Raw genomic sequence first — 12,919 nt, 5'->3', positions numbered from 1 at the left:
GAAAAGACAGTAGTAAATGAAAGATTTCAACAAATTTACACACCCACACACAGCTAGTTATTCTCATGTAGAACAAGCCTGCATAACCCTACTCACTATTTTATATTCTTTCACAGGGCCAAAGGCCATATGGAACATAAAGACTTATATGGGTATTAAGCAAACAAAAGATCATCTAGTTATCAGAATCTATAAACTCAGAGATCACGGGGGTTTATAAACACAAATCACGTTTTTCCTGCCACGTGAATCTGGGTGGAAGCAGAACCAATTAGAATGTTGCCATATACATGGAGTCACATGTGTGGAAACATGGGTTTTGTGACCCTACACTTCCAATTTATTCCAGTGGAGATTTCACACCTCAAATTGACTGGCACCTTAGGTAGATGGTCATCCCTTAATTCTGCTATGGGTTTGTGCCTTTTCTTAGAAAAAAAAATGAATAGTTTATATATTTGGCATTGCTTATAGAAAAGCTAAAAGTCACATACGGAAAATGGAAATGGGCTAAAACTTGAAGTTTGTGATCATTAAGTTCATGTGTCAGCTTGGCCAGGTGATGGTGTCCAGTTGTTTAGTCAAACAAGCACTGGCCTGATTCTTACTGTGAGGATGTTTGAGGGACTTAAATCATCAGTAAACTGATGGCATCTATGGCTGATTACATCTACAATAAACTGAGGAGACTGCTTTCAACAATAAGAGAAGTCTCATCCAATCAGTTTAAGGCTTAAAAAGAGAAGTGAGGATTTCAGCAGTCAGAAGGGAGAATTTGCATCTCTACTTCTGTGAAGGTCGTCCCGGCCCGCAGGACACTAAGGGGGGCTCGAGTACCGGTCAGGGAGGAATTTATGGGACAAGAGACACGAAGGATGACAGCCAGACAGAGTTCAGATCAAGCTGCAAGCTGCTGCTGCTACAAAATTTTATTGAAGGGGCTGAGCATATATACTCTAGGGAGGAGGGGGGGGTGGCGGGTAAGGATAGGTGGCGGTCTGGGATTGGCAGCTGCTGTTGCTGGGGGAAGTGGCAGAGGTAAGGTGATTGGTTCTGGCTGTTACTGAGGGAAATAGCAGAAGTAAGGTTAGGAGGCAATTACTGATTGGTGGTCGCACTGACTGCCTGAGGCGTTGGCTGGGCGGTAACTGCGAGAAAGGGAGCGAACCTTCTTCCGTAAAGAAGGCTGAGTATACTGTAGACCGTTACTGTATCAGCTCTGGCAGCCATTATGTGCTCCTTGGTATTGCTGAAGGCAAGTGCTGTCCTGAATGTCCCCAACAACTTCAGCCAGTCAGTTTTTCCTGGGGAATTTATTGAAAACCTTCATTGAAATTCCCAACTTGTGGCCTCCTCTATAGAATTTGGACTTGCCCTTCCCACAATTATGTGATCCAATTCCTATAAAAACCTCATAGTAGTTACATTATATATTATACACATAAATATATACCTTATATGTACAGACATATATGTGTGTGTATGTATATATGTATATATACACATATATGTATATATCCTATTGGTTCTGTTCCCCTAGAGAATTGTGACTAATACAGAGTTTAATACAATAATTTGTTTTTCATAGAAATGGAAATTTCTGAGGGTTGAATAACTTCAAAAGAAAAGAAACTTCTCAATAAGAAGGGATTAAATTAGGTAAGGAAGTATGTCCTTTGCTTCCTGTGGAGCTCATATTATCCAAGAAGTAACCATTTAATAACTATTCTTTAACAAACATTTGCATGGTATTTTAAATTTTGCAAGGCAAGTAACCACTCAGCTAAGCTCAAACAATATAAATGGCATCATCATATATAGTGTGGATAAAAGACAGGCTTAACCCAAAGCTGCCTAGTGAGTTCCTCACGGAATAAGGAAAAATAGAACTTAAGACTCCAGAACAAGTCAGTTTCAGTTTATGAAGTTAGATTTCTATACTATTAGCAATTGCAATGATTAAAATTGCCCTATTATTAGGATGATTTTCTTAAGAAAAACAGTCACTATCTAAATTATTAAAGGGCACTAATGCCCATAAGCTAACATTCAAACGCACTTAACTCACATTCTGTTTGCACAGCTGCAATGATAAAATTGTGTTCTACTTAAAATCCAGTATAGGAGAAAAAGGAAAAGGAGAATTTCCATTTAAAGATGATGACAGATGATAGGATTTATCTAAACTTGTTAACAAGACTCCCATTGAAGTGACAGTAAAATGATTTTTTTTAAAGTTTAAGTATTAAAGGATAAAAAGAACAGAGAAGACGAAGATAAGATTTTGAAAATTTTGAAAGTAAATGTAAGTGATTGAAGCAAAGCCTGAAAATAGGTGTTCAGGCTCCTGGAAGCCCTCTAACACCCTATGCATCAAGGCAAGCCAGCTCTTAAGCAGGGCACTGTGGCTTAGTTTCTTGTTAATAACAAAGGATTCTGGGACATCTGGGATACTTAAGGACAAGAGTGAAGAGCACAGCAAAAGTGTGAGGATTTGTGAGCTTCTATTAAGAAATAGTGGGCACATCAGCATACTTTCCATCTCCTCCTATCCCTGCTTCTGAAGGACTGAATAACTGGAGAGAAAAAAATATGTTCACATATGGACATTTTGAGTCCTCCAATGAAATATCTAGATTTCCCCTCTCCTACTACCTAATCCTCTAAAGTAAAGTGCATCGGTAGAAAAGCCCCATCATCACATACACATTGTTATTCTTAAATAAAAACAGCCACGTATCACGATATATTTGAATAAAGAGAGACAAAAAGAAAGCACAAACAAACTTAAATTAAATACAGGAAGCAGAAGAAAACTTTTTAAAATTCTCTTGTTAGTATCCTTAAAGGGATAAGAGTAAGAATGGATGGCTGTAAAACAAGAATAGGGTACACTGAAAAAAAGAAAGAGAACAAGAATGTCTTACATAGTTAAGATACAAAAGCTAAAATTTTAAAAACATACAAGGTTAGAAAATTTCATGGAAAACAAAATTAAAAAAGAGTGATAATATATTTAAAGGAATAATATAGGATATGTAATACAGGAAAGTTTCCCAGACAATAGACACTCTTTTCCAAATCAAAGGAGCTCACTGAGTGACCAACACAATGGACTAAAAAGACTCATATCACAGTAGGTTGAATTGTGTTCCCCAGAGAAACATGTTCTTAATCTTACTCCCCCTCCAGTCAGCAGCTAGCCCCAGGATGCCACTCTTCAGGGACAAAGAACCGCCTTAAAGATGCCTCAAGTTTGGAGGTGCCCCATTGTTTAAGCCAACCCGTTATATGGTATTTAACGTAGCAGCTGGGAAATTAAGACACATATGAAAGGATATTATGAAATTTTAGAGAATTAGGAATGAAGAGAGGATTCTAAAATCTTCCAGAGAAAAAGAAGCAATTACATACCCAGGAAGAATCAGGAAAGAAATTGATTCTCAAAAGTATCATGGGATACTGTTGACAGTGGAGCAATACCTTCTAAATTCTCAGGGATGACTTTCCAATAAAATTCTACACCCAGGAAAACTATCAACAAAATATTAAGGCTAACTAAATATTTTCAGGTAGGAAATGACTCATAAAAATATTCTTCCAATGAACAACTTCTTTAAAACTACTCTAGAAGATGTGCTTCAGAAAAATGAGGGAATAACCGAAGAAGGAATAAAACAAGGGGTATAGAAAATAGCAGGTCCAGTAAAGGCGACTGGTGAGGAAAAGCTAAGTATGACAGCTGAAAACAATACAAGTTACAAAAGGAAAAAAGCACCTCTCCCCCAGATGAATCTCCCCAGAAAGAAAGAATTGACAAATTATTTGAAAGTTCTGAAAAAATAGCTAATGATGGATCTGTTGCAGGAATATGGAAAAACTGCAGATAGGTTTATATAACTTATGTGAGTGAAAACGTAAGAGAAATATTAACCTCAGAAAAATATTGCACCCACACACCCTCCCCCCTCCCTGCACCCTTACATACTCATAACAATTTAAACATTAATTATTAATTTAACTAAAATTGAGATAAAACAATATTGGAAGAAATTGTTTGGAGGAAGGGACAATATAACAGCTAATTCCACATGAGCAAAAGTATGAGACAAAGTTGGAAAGTGAGAAATCAAGATAGAACACTATAAATATATTATTAAATGGAACAGATATCAAAAACAACAGTTAAAATGAATTAAAATTGATTTCCTCTGGGAAAGAGCTGATGGACGCTAAAGGGCAAGGTAGGTGTCTCTTGGTTTTCCTTATATGTTCTATTTTTTTTGTAAGTATATCCATATATCAGTTTGATAAAAAGATTTCTTTAAATAAAGGAAAACATATCCAAAGCAATATAGATGATGAATTTTATTAAGAGTAATAAAATAACTTCAGAATGTACCACCCCACTATTTAATAATTTTACTGAAAGATCAAGTCCAATTATATTAATATCTAAACCTTACCCACATACTATGTTCACTGTTCTGATCATGACCTGTTTTCACAACTCCTTTTTCCATGAAATCCCCTCTGCCCAAAGTACATGCCACTGTGAAAATTCTACCAGTCCTCCAAAGTCAAGCTCAAATATAACTTTCCTTTACTATAAACCTTTCTGGTCATCAAACTTAGAAATGATTCCTCCCTTCTATCAATCCCATTTTATTCTGTATATCCTGGCTCTTTGTGTACATATTTGGTTCCTTAATAAAACCATAAACTCATTGTTGGCAGAACAGTGTCCTAATTTTCTATGTAAGCAATAAAGTACCAAACCTAATATCTTTACCTCAATTCAGCCACTGAAAAGCAATTTATTTACCACTGATTTAATACATTTAAAAAGTCCTGTGGTCCACATAACATGTGCAATAAGTATTTACAGGCTTAAACTTTCATTAAAATTATATAAAAAATAAAGACAAATATTGATAATTGGCAGCTAACCTAAAAATCTTCCCAAATTGTGGAAAATTTGGTTTGTCTTGTGTTATTTACCAACTCAACCAACAACCGAAACTTCTGAGTTTTACTTTAAGTTAGGCAAGAATTTTGAAATCTTCATCTTAACTCCAAATCAAAGCCTGTTTTTTTCTCTTTTTCTTCTTCCTTCCTAAATGTTAAAGATAAGCACACATTCTCTTCCGTTAACTTTTTAGAGAAAGGGAAGTTAGAATAGAGGAAGGGTAAAGAGAAAGATTTTGAGGTTGAAAGTGAAAAAGTTGAGGGAACTCACACTAAATGATCTGTGCTCTTTTAACCAAGAAAACAAGGGGCAGGAGAGAGGGCTGAGGTTGAATTGGGGACCTAGGGGCAGAGAGAGAGACTGCATTAAAAAATATTGAGGAAAGAAAGGAAAAAACAAAAAGAAAAAAGAAAAAAATATTGAAGCTTGTTTACTATCCCTAGAGATGATGATTTAATTGGCCTGGAACATGTCTTGATCTCTGGGGTTTTTGAAAGCTTTCCAGGTGATTCTAATGGGCTGCCAAGGTTGACAAGCATTTAACCTCACATATTTACTATATGCCAGGCATTGTTCCAAGTGCTTTACATGAATAACCTCTTAATATCCACAATAACCTCAGAAAGTAGCACTACTATTATTCCCATTTAACAGTGAGGGAAAATAAATGACAGTTTTAAAGTGTCTGCAAAGCTCAAACTTCCCCTTTTAAAAGATGGAGCCCAATTTTCCTCTCCTTGAATGGGGGCCAAATTAATGACTTGCGCCTAATGAACAGAATGGGGCAGACGTGATGCAATTTGACTTCTGGGGCTAGGTTCAAAAAGATGATACCTTCCATCTCTCTCTTGGATCACTCGCTCAGGAGAAAGCCAGCTTCTGTACTATGAGGACATTGAAGCAGCTGTCTGGAGAGGCCTACATGGACAGGACCTGAGGTCTGCGTGAGGGAGCCACCTTGGAAGCAGATACTGCAGCCCTGGCCAATACCTTGACTGCCACCTCCTGGGCGGTAATAAATGTAAAGGTTTGGTAACTTGCCCAGGCTAATGCAGCTAGCAAATGGTGGATTGACATTTGAAACCAGCCAGAATGGACCCAGAACACATGCTCAAAGCCATATCATTCCTTTCTTTGAAATGGAAGATACTGTCTCTAGGTTTTTGTGTTTTTTTTCCCCTAGAACAATGGGAATTTACTGAAAATCCCATTTATTCATTATTTTGAGGCTGGAAGGCTTGCTTCCTCCTGGGGCCAGTAGTGTTCTGGGTGGCTGGCAATCTTCGGGGTTCATTGACTTTCCATCATGTCGACATCCTCTCCTTTCTCTTCTGGGTTCCCACTGCCTTCTTGCTTCTCCATGACCTTCTCTGACTGGGTCTGAATTTCGTCTGCTTATAAAGGCTTCAAGTAATCTGGATTAAGACCCAAATCATGCAGTTGAGCCACACCTTAACCTTAATTAAAAATATCATCTTCAAGAGGTCCTATTTACAACGGGCTCATACCCACAGGAATGTGGATTAAGATGAAGAACATGTCCAAATTGGAGTACAATTCCACCCATGACAGGGTCCTATCTGCTTTAAGAGCAGTGGACTGGGGGTTCAGCTTTGGCTTTTCTGCCAAATATGGCTTCACATACGTAGGGTGAAGGGTGCAGAGGTTAGAGCAAGAGGTCGGGGAGGAGACACATAAGTGAAAAGAAAAAAAAGGAAATATTTTCCTAACGCATTGATTAAATGCCTAAGAAACCATACTACCAAAGGAGAGCAAAGTCAACAGGCAGGTCCCACCAGGGGTTGCTACATGTGTCTGATGATGGAAGTTGGGTCGGGGAAATCCTGGTGGGACATTCACCTGGATAAGTGGGGTCCACACTGCATGTTGGCTTCCAAGCTTCTGTTCTTTATGCCTGCCAGTGAGGGGTCTCTGCAGGGAGTGGAGACAGAATCTCTCCGATCTTTGAGCACTTTATGGTTCTTTGCCCTAAATCTACTCTCAATCTACTATACACAGATCCCGTGATCTGCCCCAGGTGGCAGAAGCAGCTGGGTCTTTGGTTTGTTCTTGTTTTGGATCAAGACTTTGAGTGCCTGCTGCAAACTACTGCATGGTTTTGCAAAGGCTTTCTTACTCCAGAAATTCTCCATCAGCAGACAAAGATTTTTCAGGATCTGGGCCCAGGGAATTCAAAGCCCTTTCTCCCCAAACACATTTCTCCTCAAAGGTACCCCTGTGAAGGAAAGAACGGCAAGTGGAGAGCCCACTGGAGCAGAGGAAGGCAAGAGGCCCATGGGTGTCCACAGGATGCCTGGGAGGGGGGATGAGGATGGCTTTGATTCTATCCACAAGGAGGTGGTAGGCTAGCAATGTTGTGACCATACCTGCTCAAAGTGATCCAACTGGCAAATTTCTCACCATGAGCTTCTTAAAAGAACTCTCACTGGTCTCTACTGATAATGTTGAGGCAAGGTCTACAGAGCAAAGATGGTGCTTATGCTGTCTTGTTCCTGACTGCCCCCCATGCTCTGAGCGAGGCTCCCAGATGACATCTGGAGGCCCGACTGGAAGTAGGGCCACGTTTCACACTTAATGGTGATCAGGAAGGAGAGTTCTGGGGTGGTAGCTTGATGTAATGGGCAGACACAGATCTTAGGGCTCATGGAGGTGAAGGGACCAGAGACTCTGTGGTTTAGGAGTTCTGGGAAAGCAGAACTCACACCCCAGAGACTGCTCTCCTGGGCAGGTTAGGCATGGTGTGATCAGGACTGGCGTCTCTGCTGAGCCCCATAATGTGGCTGGTGCCACAGCTTCAGGGCTCCACACTGCCTGGGCTGGCATTGCTCGCTCCTCCTTGGAGCCAAGAGCTAGGGACAGGGGAATCCACAGGACTGAGGTTTAGACAGGTGGGAAGCTTGGGTGGGACCAGTGTAAGAAGGCCCCCTCAGCCACTGGGACTCAGTGTGCAGTGGCTTCTGAAGGCTTCAGAAGAGGCAGGCTCTGGCTGACTACGTGGCTTCCATCAGTTGCTCCAAGCATGGCAGTATCATCAGATGCAGGGCTTGGAACTTCATGGTCAGTTTGATTATTTCTCTTTCTTCCTCTTAATTTCTCAACAAAACTGTCTGGCACTGGAATTTCAAACTTAATATACTGAGCAACATCAAGGGGGACCTCCTTACCCAAGTGTGTCTCCATCAATAATACCTTGGCAATCTTCTCACAGGGCCTGTCAGGATTCTGGAAATCAACGGGTACCCAGTCTTTTAATATTGTCCTCTCTTCACACTCGTGAACAATGTAGAGTGTGAGTTTGCTGGGGCCATTTTCCACCCAGAAATTGATCAGTAGCAGGGTGAGTACTTTCTGGAATGGTCATGGAGCTGTTGACGCTCACGTTAGTCATGGACTGGTGTGAACACAGAGGCCTTGTGACTGCAGAAGTGCCTGTTGATGGAGAAGCAGAGTCACTGCAGCCTCTGGGCCTCAGACTTGGACCTCCTCTGGACCACGCAGCTCATGTGGCTCTTGGTCTGCACCAGCAGTGGTGCCTCCTCATTCCCTCAGGGACTCGGGGCCATCTCTGGAACTCTCGGCCCTCTACACTGGGCCAGTGCCTGGCACCTCGGCAGTATCCCCACCATCCTGAAAGGGGCCTCCTGTTGGTTCGGCTGTCCCGTGGGGGGGGGGAGGTGCCTTCACTCCCTGTCATCTCACACCTGCAGCCAGAGAGGCTGCCGAAGCCCTCAGGGGATGTAGAGGAAGCCCTCAATGATCAGTATCCCTTCCTCCTCTCTGCGTCTCAGCTGGAAGCTTCTCCCCTCATGGTAGCAGTTGTAGGTTTTAGCAGGCTTAAGAGCTCTGACTTCAGAATGGACTTGCTGCAGTCGCTATTGGGCACTTGAGAATTAGGAGGGATATTGTCCTTCATCTTCTCCTCTGCTCTGCAGCCTGGAAGTTACCATCCACGTGCTGCACTGTCCAGGGGCCACTGCCCTTGCTGCGTTGCCACCTGCAGCCAAGGAGCACCCACAGCACAGCTTCCATTGGTCTGGTGCTGGGGGCCTCGGTGCCTGTATCTTATTAGAGCTGATACTGAGGTTAAAAAGGTTACGCACAAAAAATATCTGCTAGGTTTTATACTTAATGGTAGGTAGTCACTAAATAGCAATTATTATCATTAAAAGTTCCCAAAGAGAATCAGTGATAAAACACTGATTAGAAAATATGCAGAAATAATACTCCAATACCATTTTTATCACATTTTAAATTCATTTCTTTCTCCTAGCTATGTAAGCCATTAAAGACATCCAAGACAAAATATATCAATTCTGTAATAAAGATTTTTATCCCAGAGACCACCTGTAGAGTTTTACTAACTTTTAAAATTCATATTCATATCAAATTGTGATAAATTAGAAAAAAGCATAGTATAATGAAAAAAGCTTGGATTTTGGTGTCAGGCATATCACAGCTCTGAGCATGACAGCTGCTTGTTCTTTGGCAAGTAATTTACCCTCACTGAGCTTTACTTTCCTTATCTACGAAATTTGTAGAAGTAGCTATAATGGAGTTTAAAGAATATGCATATATAAATAATCTAGATAAAATTTTGTCAAGGAATAGGCACTTCAGTTGTGATGAAGGGTATATAAACGTAACTTACTGTAGTTTATTTACATCCGTATTATTGTCCAAACATAACTGATGCTCAGAATATCAATAAATATTGATGAATCTACATAGATGACTACGAAATTCACATCTTCAGTCCAAATCACCCTCTTAAACACTGTCCCTCAATTTACTCATCTATTTAAAATTAGCTCATCCTCATGGCCCCACAGTAATCTTCATCTCCTGACTTCCATTATTTTATTAATGGTATTATCTGTCAAGATGCCACCTCAGGATCTCTTCACAGCAGCATCTACCGCAAGTTGACCATCAGATCCTACTAAGCTCAACAGCATCTGAGCCTTTGGGCTATGTTCCAAATTCACTGGGAGGTAAAGAACAAGCTTTAGTTTGCCACAAAACGTTCCTAGAAAGTTGAAGACTTTGCCTCTTCCTTTCAGGGCAAATATCAGGTCTGACAGGTTGAAGCATTTTAAAATGTAAAGGCCCAACCCTAGGTACAAGATTGAAAATAAAAGATTTGAATTACTGAAGATGAAAGAACATTAGTTGCCTCAGGCCTTTAGAGTTTGCAGGGAGCTCTCTCTGGTGCTATCACAAGCTTGCCTCAAAGCTTCCTTTCTGGATTTTTCAGTACGCCTTACAAGAGTCTGACCAAAAGTGCTGACTGAGGGGATGGCCAGGGGTCAGGCCACCATGCTGCCCCTCCGCCCTGCTGTTTTTCAAGGCAGCTAGACTCAAAAACTTAGGGTTCTCTTTGACTCATTTCTTACTCTCATTTTGTAATGAGTCGAAGAGAACCCTACGTTTTTGAGTCTAGCTGCCTTGAAAAACAGCGGGGCAGGGAGGAGCATCAGTCACCATATTCTGTTCATGTTTTCTTCTAATGTTTCTGATAACCTTCCTCTAAGGTTCCATTTATCAGATTCCATTTATCTGAACCTTCCTCTAAGATTCCATTTATCAGATTCAGGTCCTTAGGAACATGACCTAGATTTCTATTAGAGGCTTCTAAATGTTTCTGTGCTCAACATCTTCCCATTCAACCATCTTACAGAACACAGTCTAAAACACTACTTCCATTGCATGTGACTTCTTCAAAAATGTACTGTTCAGATAAATCTTAATTAGTTGGTCTACCACCCTACTGGTCTCAATCTATCTGGTCTCAATCTACTTTTTCAATTGTATCTTTTTGCTAATTTCCCATATAAAGCCTCCAGGAAAACTGGATATTCACTGTCTCCTGAATGCAACAAAGAGAATCAAAAGAGAGTTCTGAGATCATACATCCAAAAGCAGTTAAGTTCTGTTACAACTTTTTTGACAGGTGACACTTGGGCTTTTGCATAGATGCTTGCATGACTGAAGATCTATGAAGCATCCCACTCTCTTTTTTTGGGCAGCTCTGTCAACCAATTCTGTCTTCCACTGACACTGTTTTTGCTCACGTTTTTTTCCCTCCTAGAATACTTCCCTCTCTATCCAAGTCAATCTTGTATACAACAAGGCTACTTTTTTCCATATTGTTTAATATATACAACATATGTTCTATCTCCTCAATTAAATTACACACTCCTTTAAGTCAGGATGCTTAATCTTTTTTTCTTGTATCATCTAGTGTCTATGTAGAAGATAATAAATAAATATTGATGGATTGATCAATTCAAAGTAATCAAATAACAATAAAAATATTCAATTATAAGATAGAAATATTTACATTTGCATTACAGAAAAATTTTCAATATGGAACATTTTTGTTAACCCTACATTAAATTAATCCTACCCTGCAATCTTTTTAAGACTTGTAATTCATATCCATTTTCAAAACACCTTAAGTTTATTAAAATAAAAAATATACTACTAGCCCACCAAAATAGCCAAACAGAGATAATTATATTGGAAACCACAATTAAGTAAAGCAATTTGTTTTAATCAGAGATAAGCTTAACATAACAATAAGAAAGGATGACCTCTGAAGATGCTTTAGAGTCTCTCTCTAAAATATGTGGGTAGAAGTCTTTGATAAGTACCTAGTCTGCAGGTATATTGGTTTGCTAAGCGAAAAAAGTGATCTCAATGCTTTAGACACCAGGCAGGCCTAAAGTTGATATTTTGTTATAAAAATCACAAGACTCTAAATAGTTATGTCCAACCCAGAATGCCACTGTTGATGGTGAGCTGCAGGGATGCTTCTCTGCAGCATGCAGACTGTCCTAAGTGGCAGCTTTGGTTTTGCTTAAATGTCTGAAAAAATACTTAGTTGGGGCTCTAGGTTTCCATCCAAGGAAGAGACAACTTTGATCTGAAAAATTTTAAATATATTCAATTATTAAATAGCTTGCTCTCAACACAGGATACAATTCAAAGGTCCATAACAATATAATATTACTTAAAACAGACATCTGGCATTGAGTTGTGATGGAATATTAATAAAACTATTTAATCTGTCATTATAAAGACTGACTTACAAGAGTAGGGTAGTTGACCCTAAAAAAATTATATAAAAATAATTTTATTATATATTAATGCATAATAGAAAAGAGATGAGAATACTATAACTGGCCAAACATAACATCTGCCCAGGCAGCCCCTTTGCGTGGGCACTAAACGCAAAATCCATTCAACTGTCTGTAAAGAATTTGTACCTCTGTCTTTAGAGTAACCAGATGCAGTGTGTACCCTCTGCTGTAAGGGTACTTCATCTAGGATAAGCCAGCAGAAGCTCAGTAACTCTTTTTATTTATTTCCTATCTTAATTATTGAAAAGGGCAGTTTATTTTATACTGGGTATACTGTTTGTCATGGATTGAATTATTTCCCCCACAAAGATATATTCAAGTCTTAACCCTGGACCCATGAATGTGAATTCATTGTAAATAAGATCCTTGAAGATCTTACCAGTGAAGATGAGGTCATGCTGGATTAGGATGGGTCCTGAAATTACACCTGGAGTCCTTACTAAGAGAAGTTTGGACACATTAGGAGGAGACAGATGAGGAGAGAGACAGCTGTCCAATGGAGGCAGTGATTCACTTACAGATTGTCAGCAAGCCACTATCAGCATGCTTCAGAGAAAGCTTGGTGCTGCCGGCACTTTGATTTTGGACTTTCAGCATCAAAAACTGTGAGACAGTGACCTCTTATTTTAACCAACTAGTCTGTGGTACTTTGCTACAGCAACCCTGGCTAACCAAAACACTGTCTAATTCCTAAAGCACACTTCTTTATTCCTGGTACTTAGGTTACATAACTAATAGATGCTCAATTATTTTCTTTACTGACTTTCTCAGATCTAGTCCCAGAGAT

The 12,919-nt window shown here is 39.7% G+C and overlaps 1 protein-coding gene and 1 pseudogene across 3 annotated transcripts in view; both read right to left on the bottom strand.

Moving 5' to 3' along the window:
* The window catches only part of FAM13A (family with sequence similarity 13 member A), a 432,557-nt gene that overhangs the window by 328,301 nt on the left and 91,337 nt on the right, over positions 1–12,919 (bottom strand). The window lies entirely within an intron of this gene.
* LOC139437050 (ras association domain-containing protein 4 pseudogene) lies at positions 7,981–8,903 on the bottom strand (annotated as a pseudogene).

The sequence above is a fragment of the Dasypus novemcinctus genome, chromosome 1, assembly GCF_030445035.2.
Source record: "Dasypus novemcinctus isolate mDasNov1 chromosome 1, mDasNov1.1.hap2, whole genome shotgun sequence".
Classification (NCBI taxonomy): Eukaryota; Metazoa; Chordata; class Mammalia; order Cingulata; family Dasypodidae; genus Dasypus; species Dasypus novemcinctus.
Note: the sequence above shows the minus strand (reverse complement) of the source record. Positions and strands in the feature narration are given on the sequence as shown.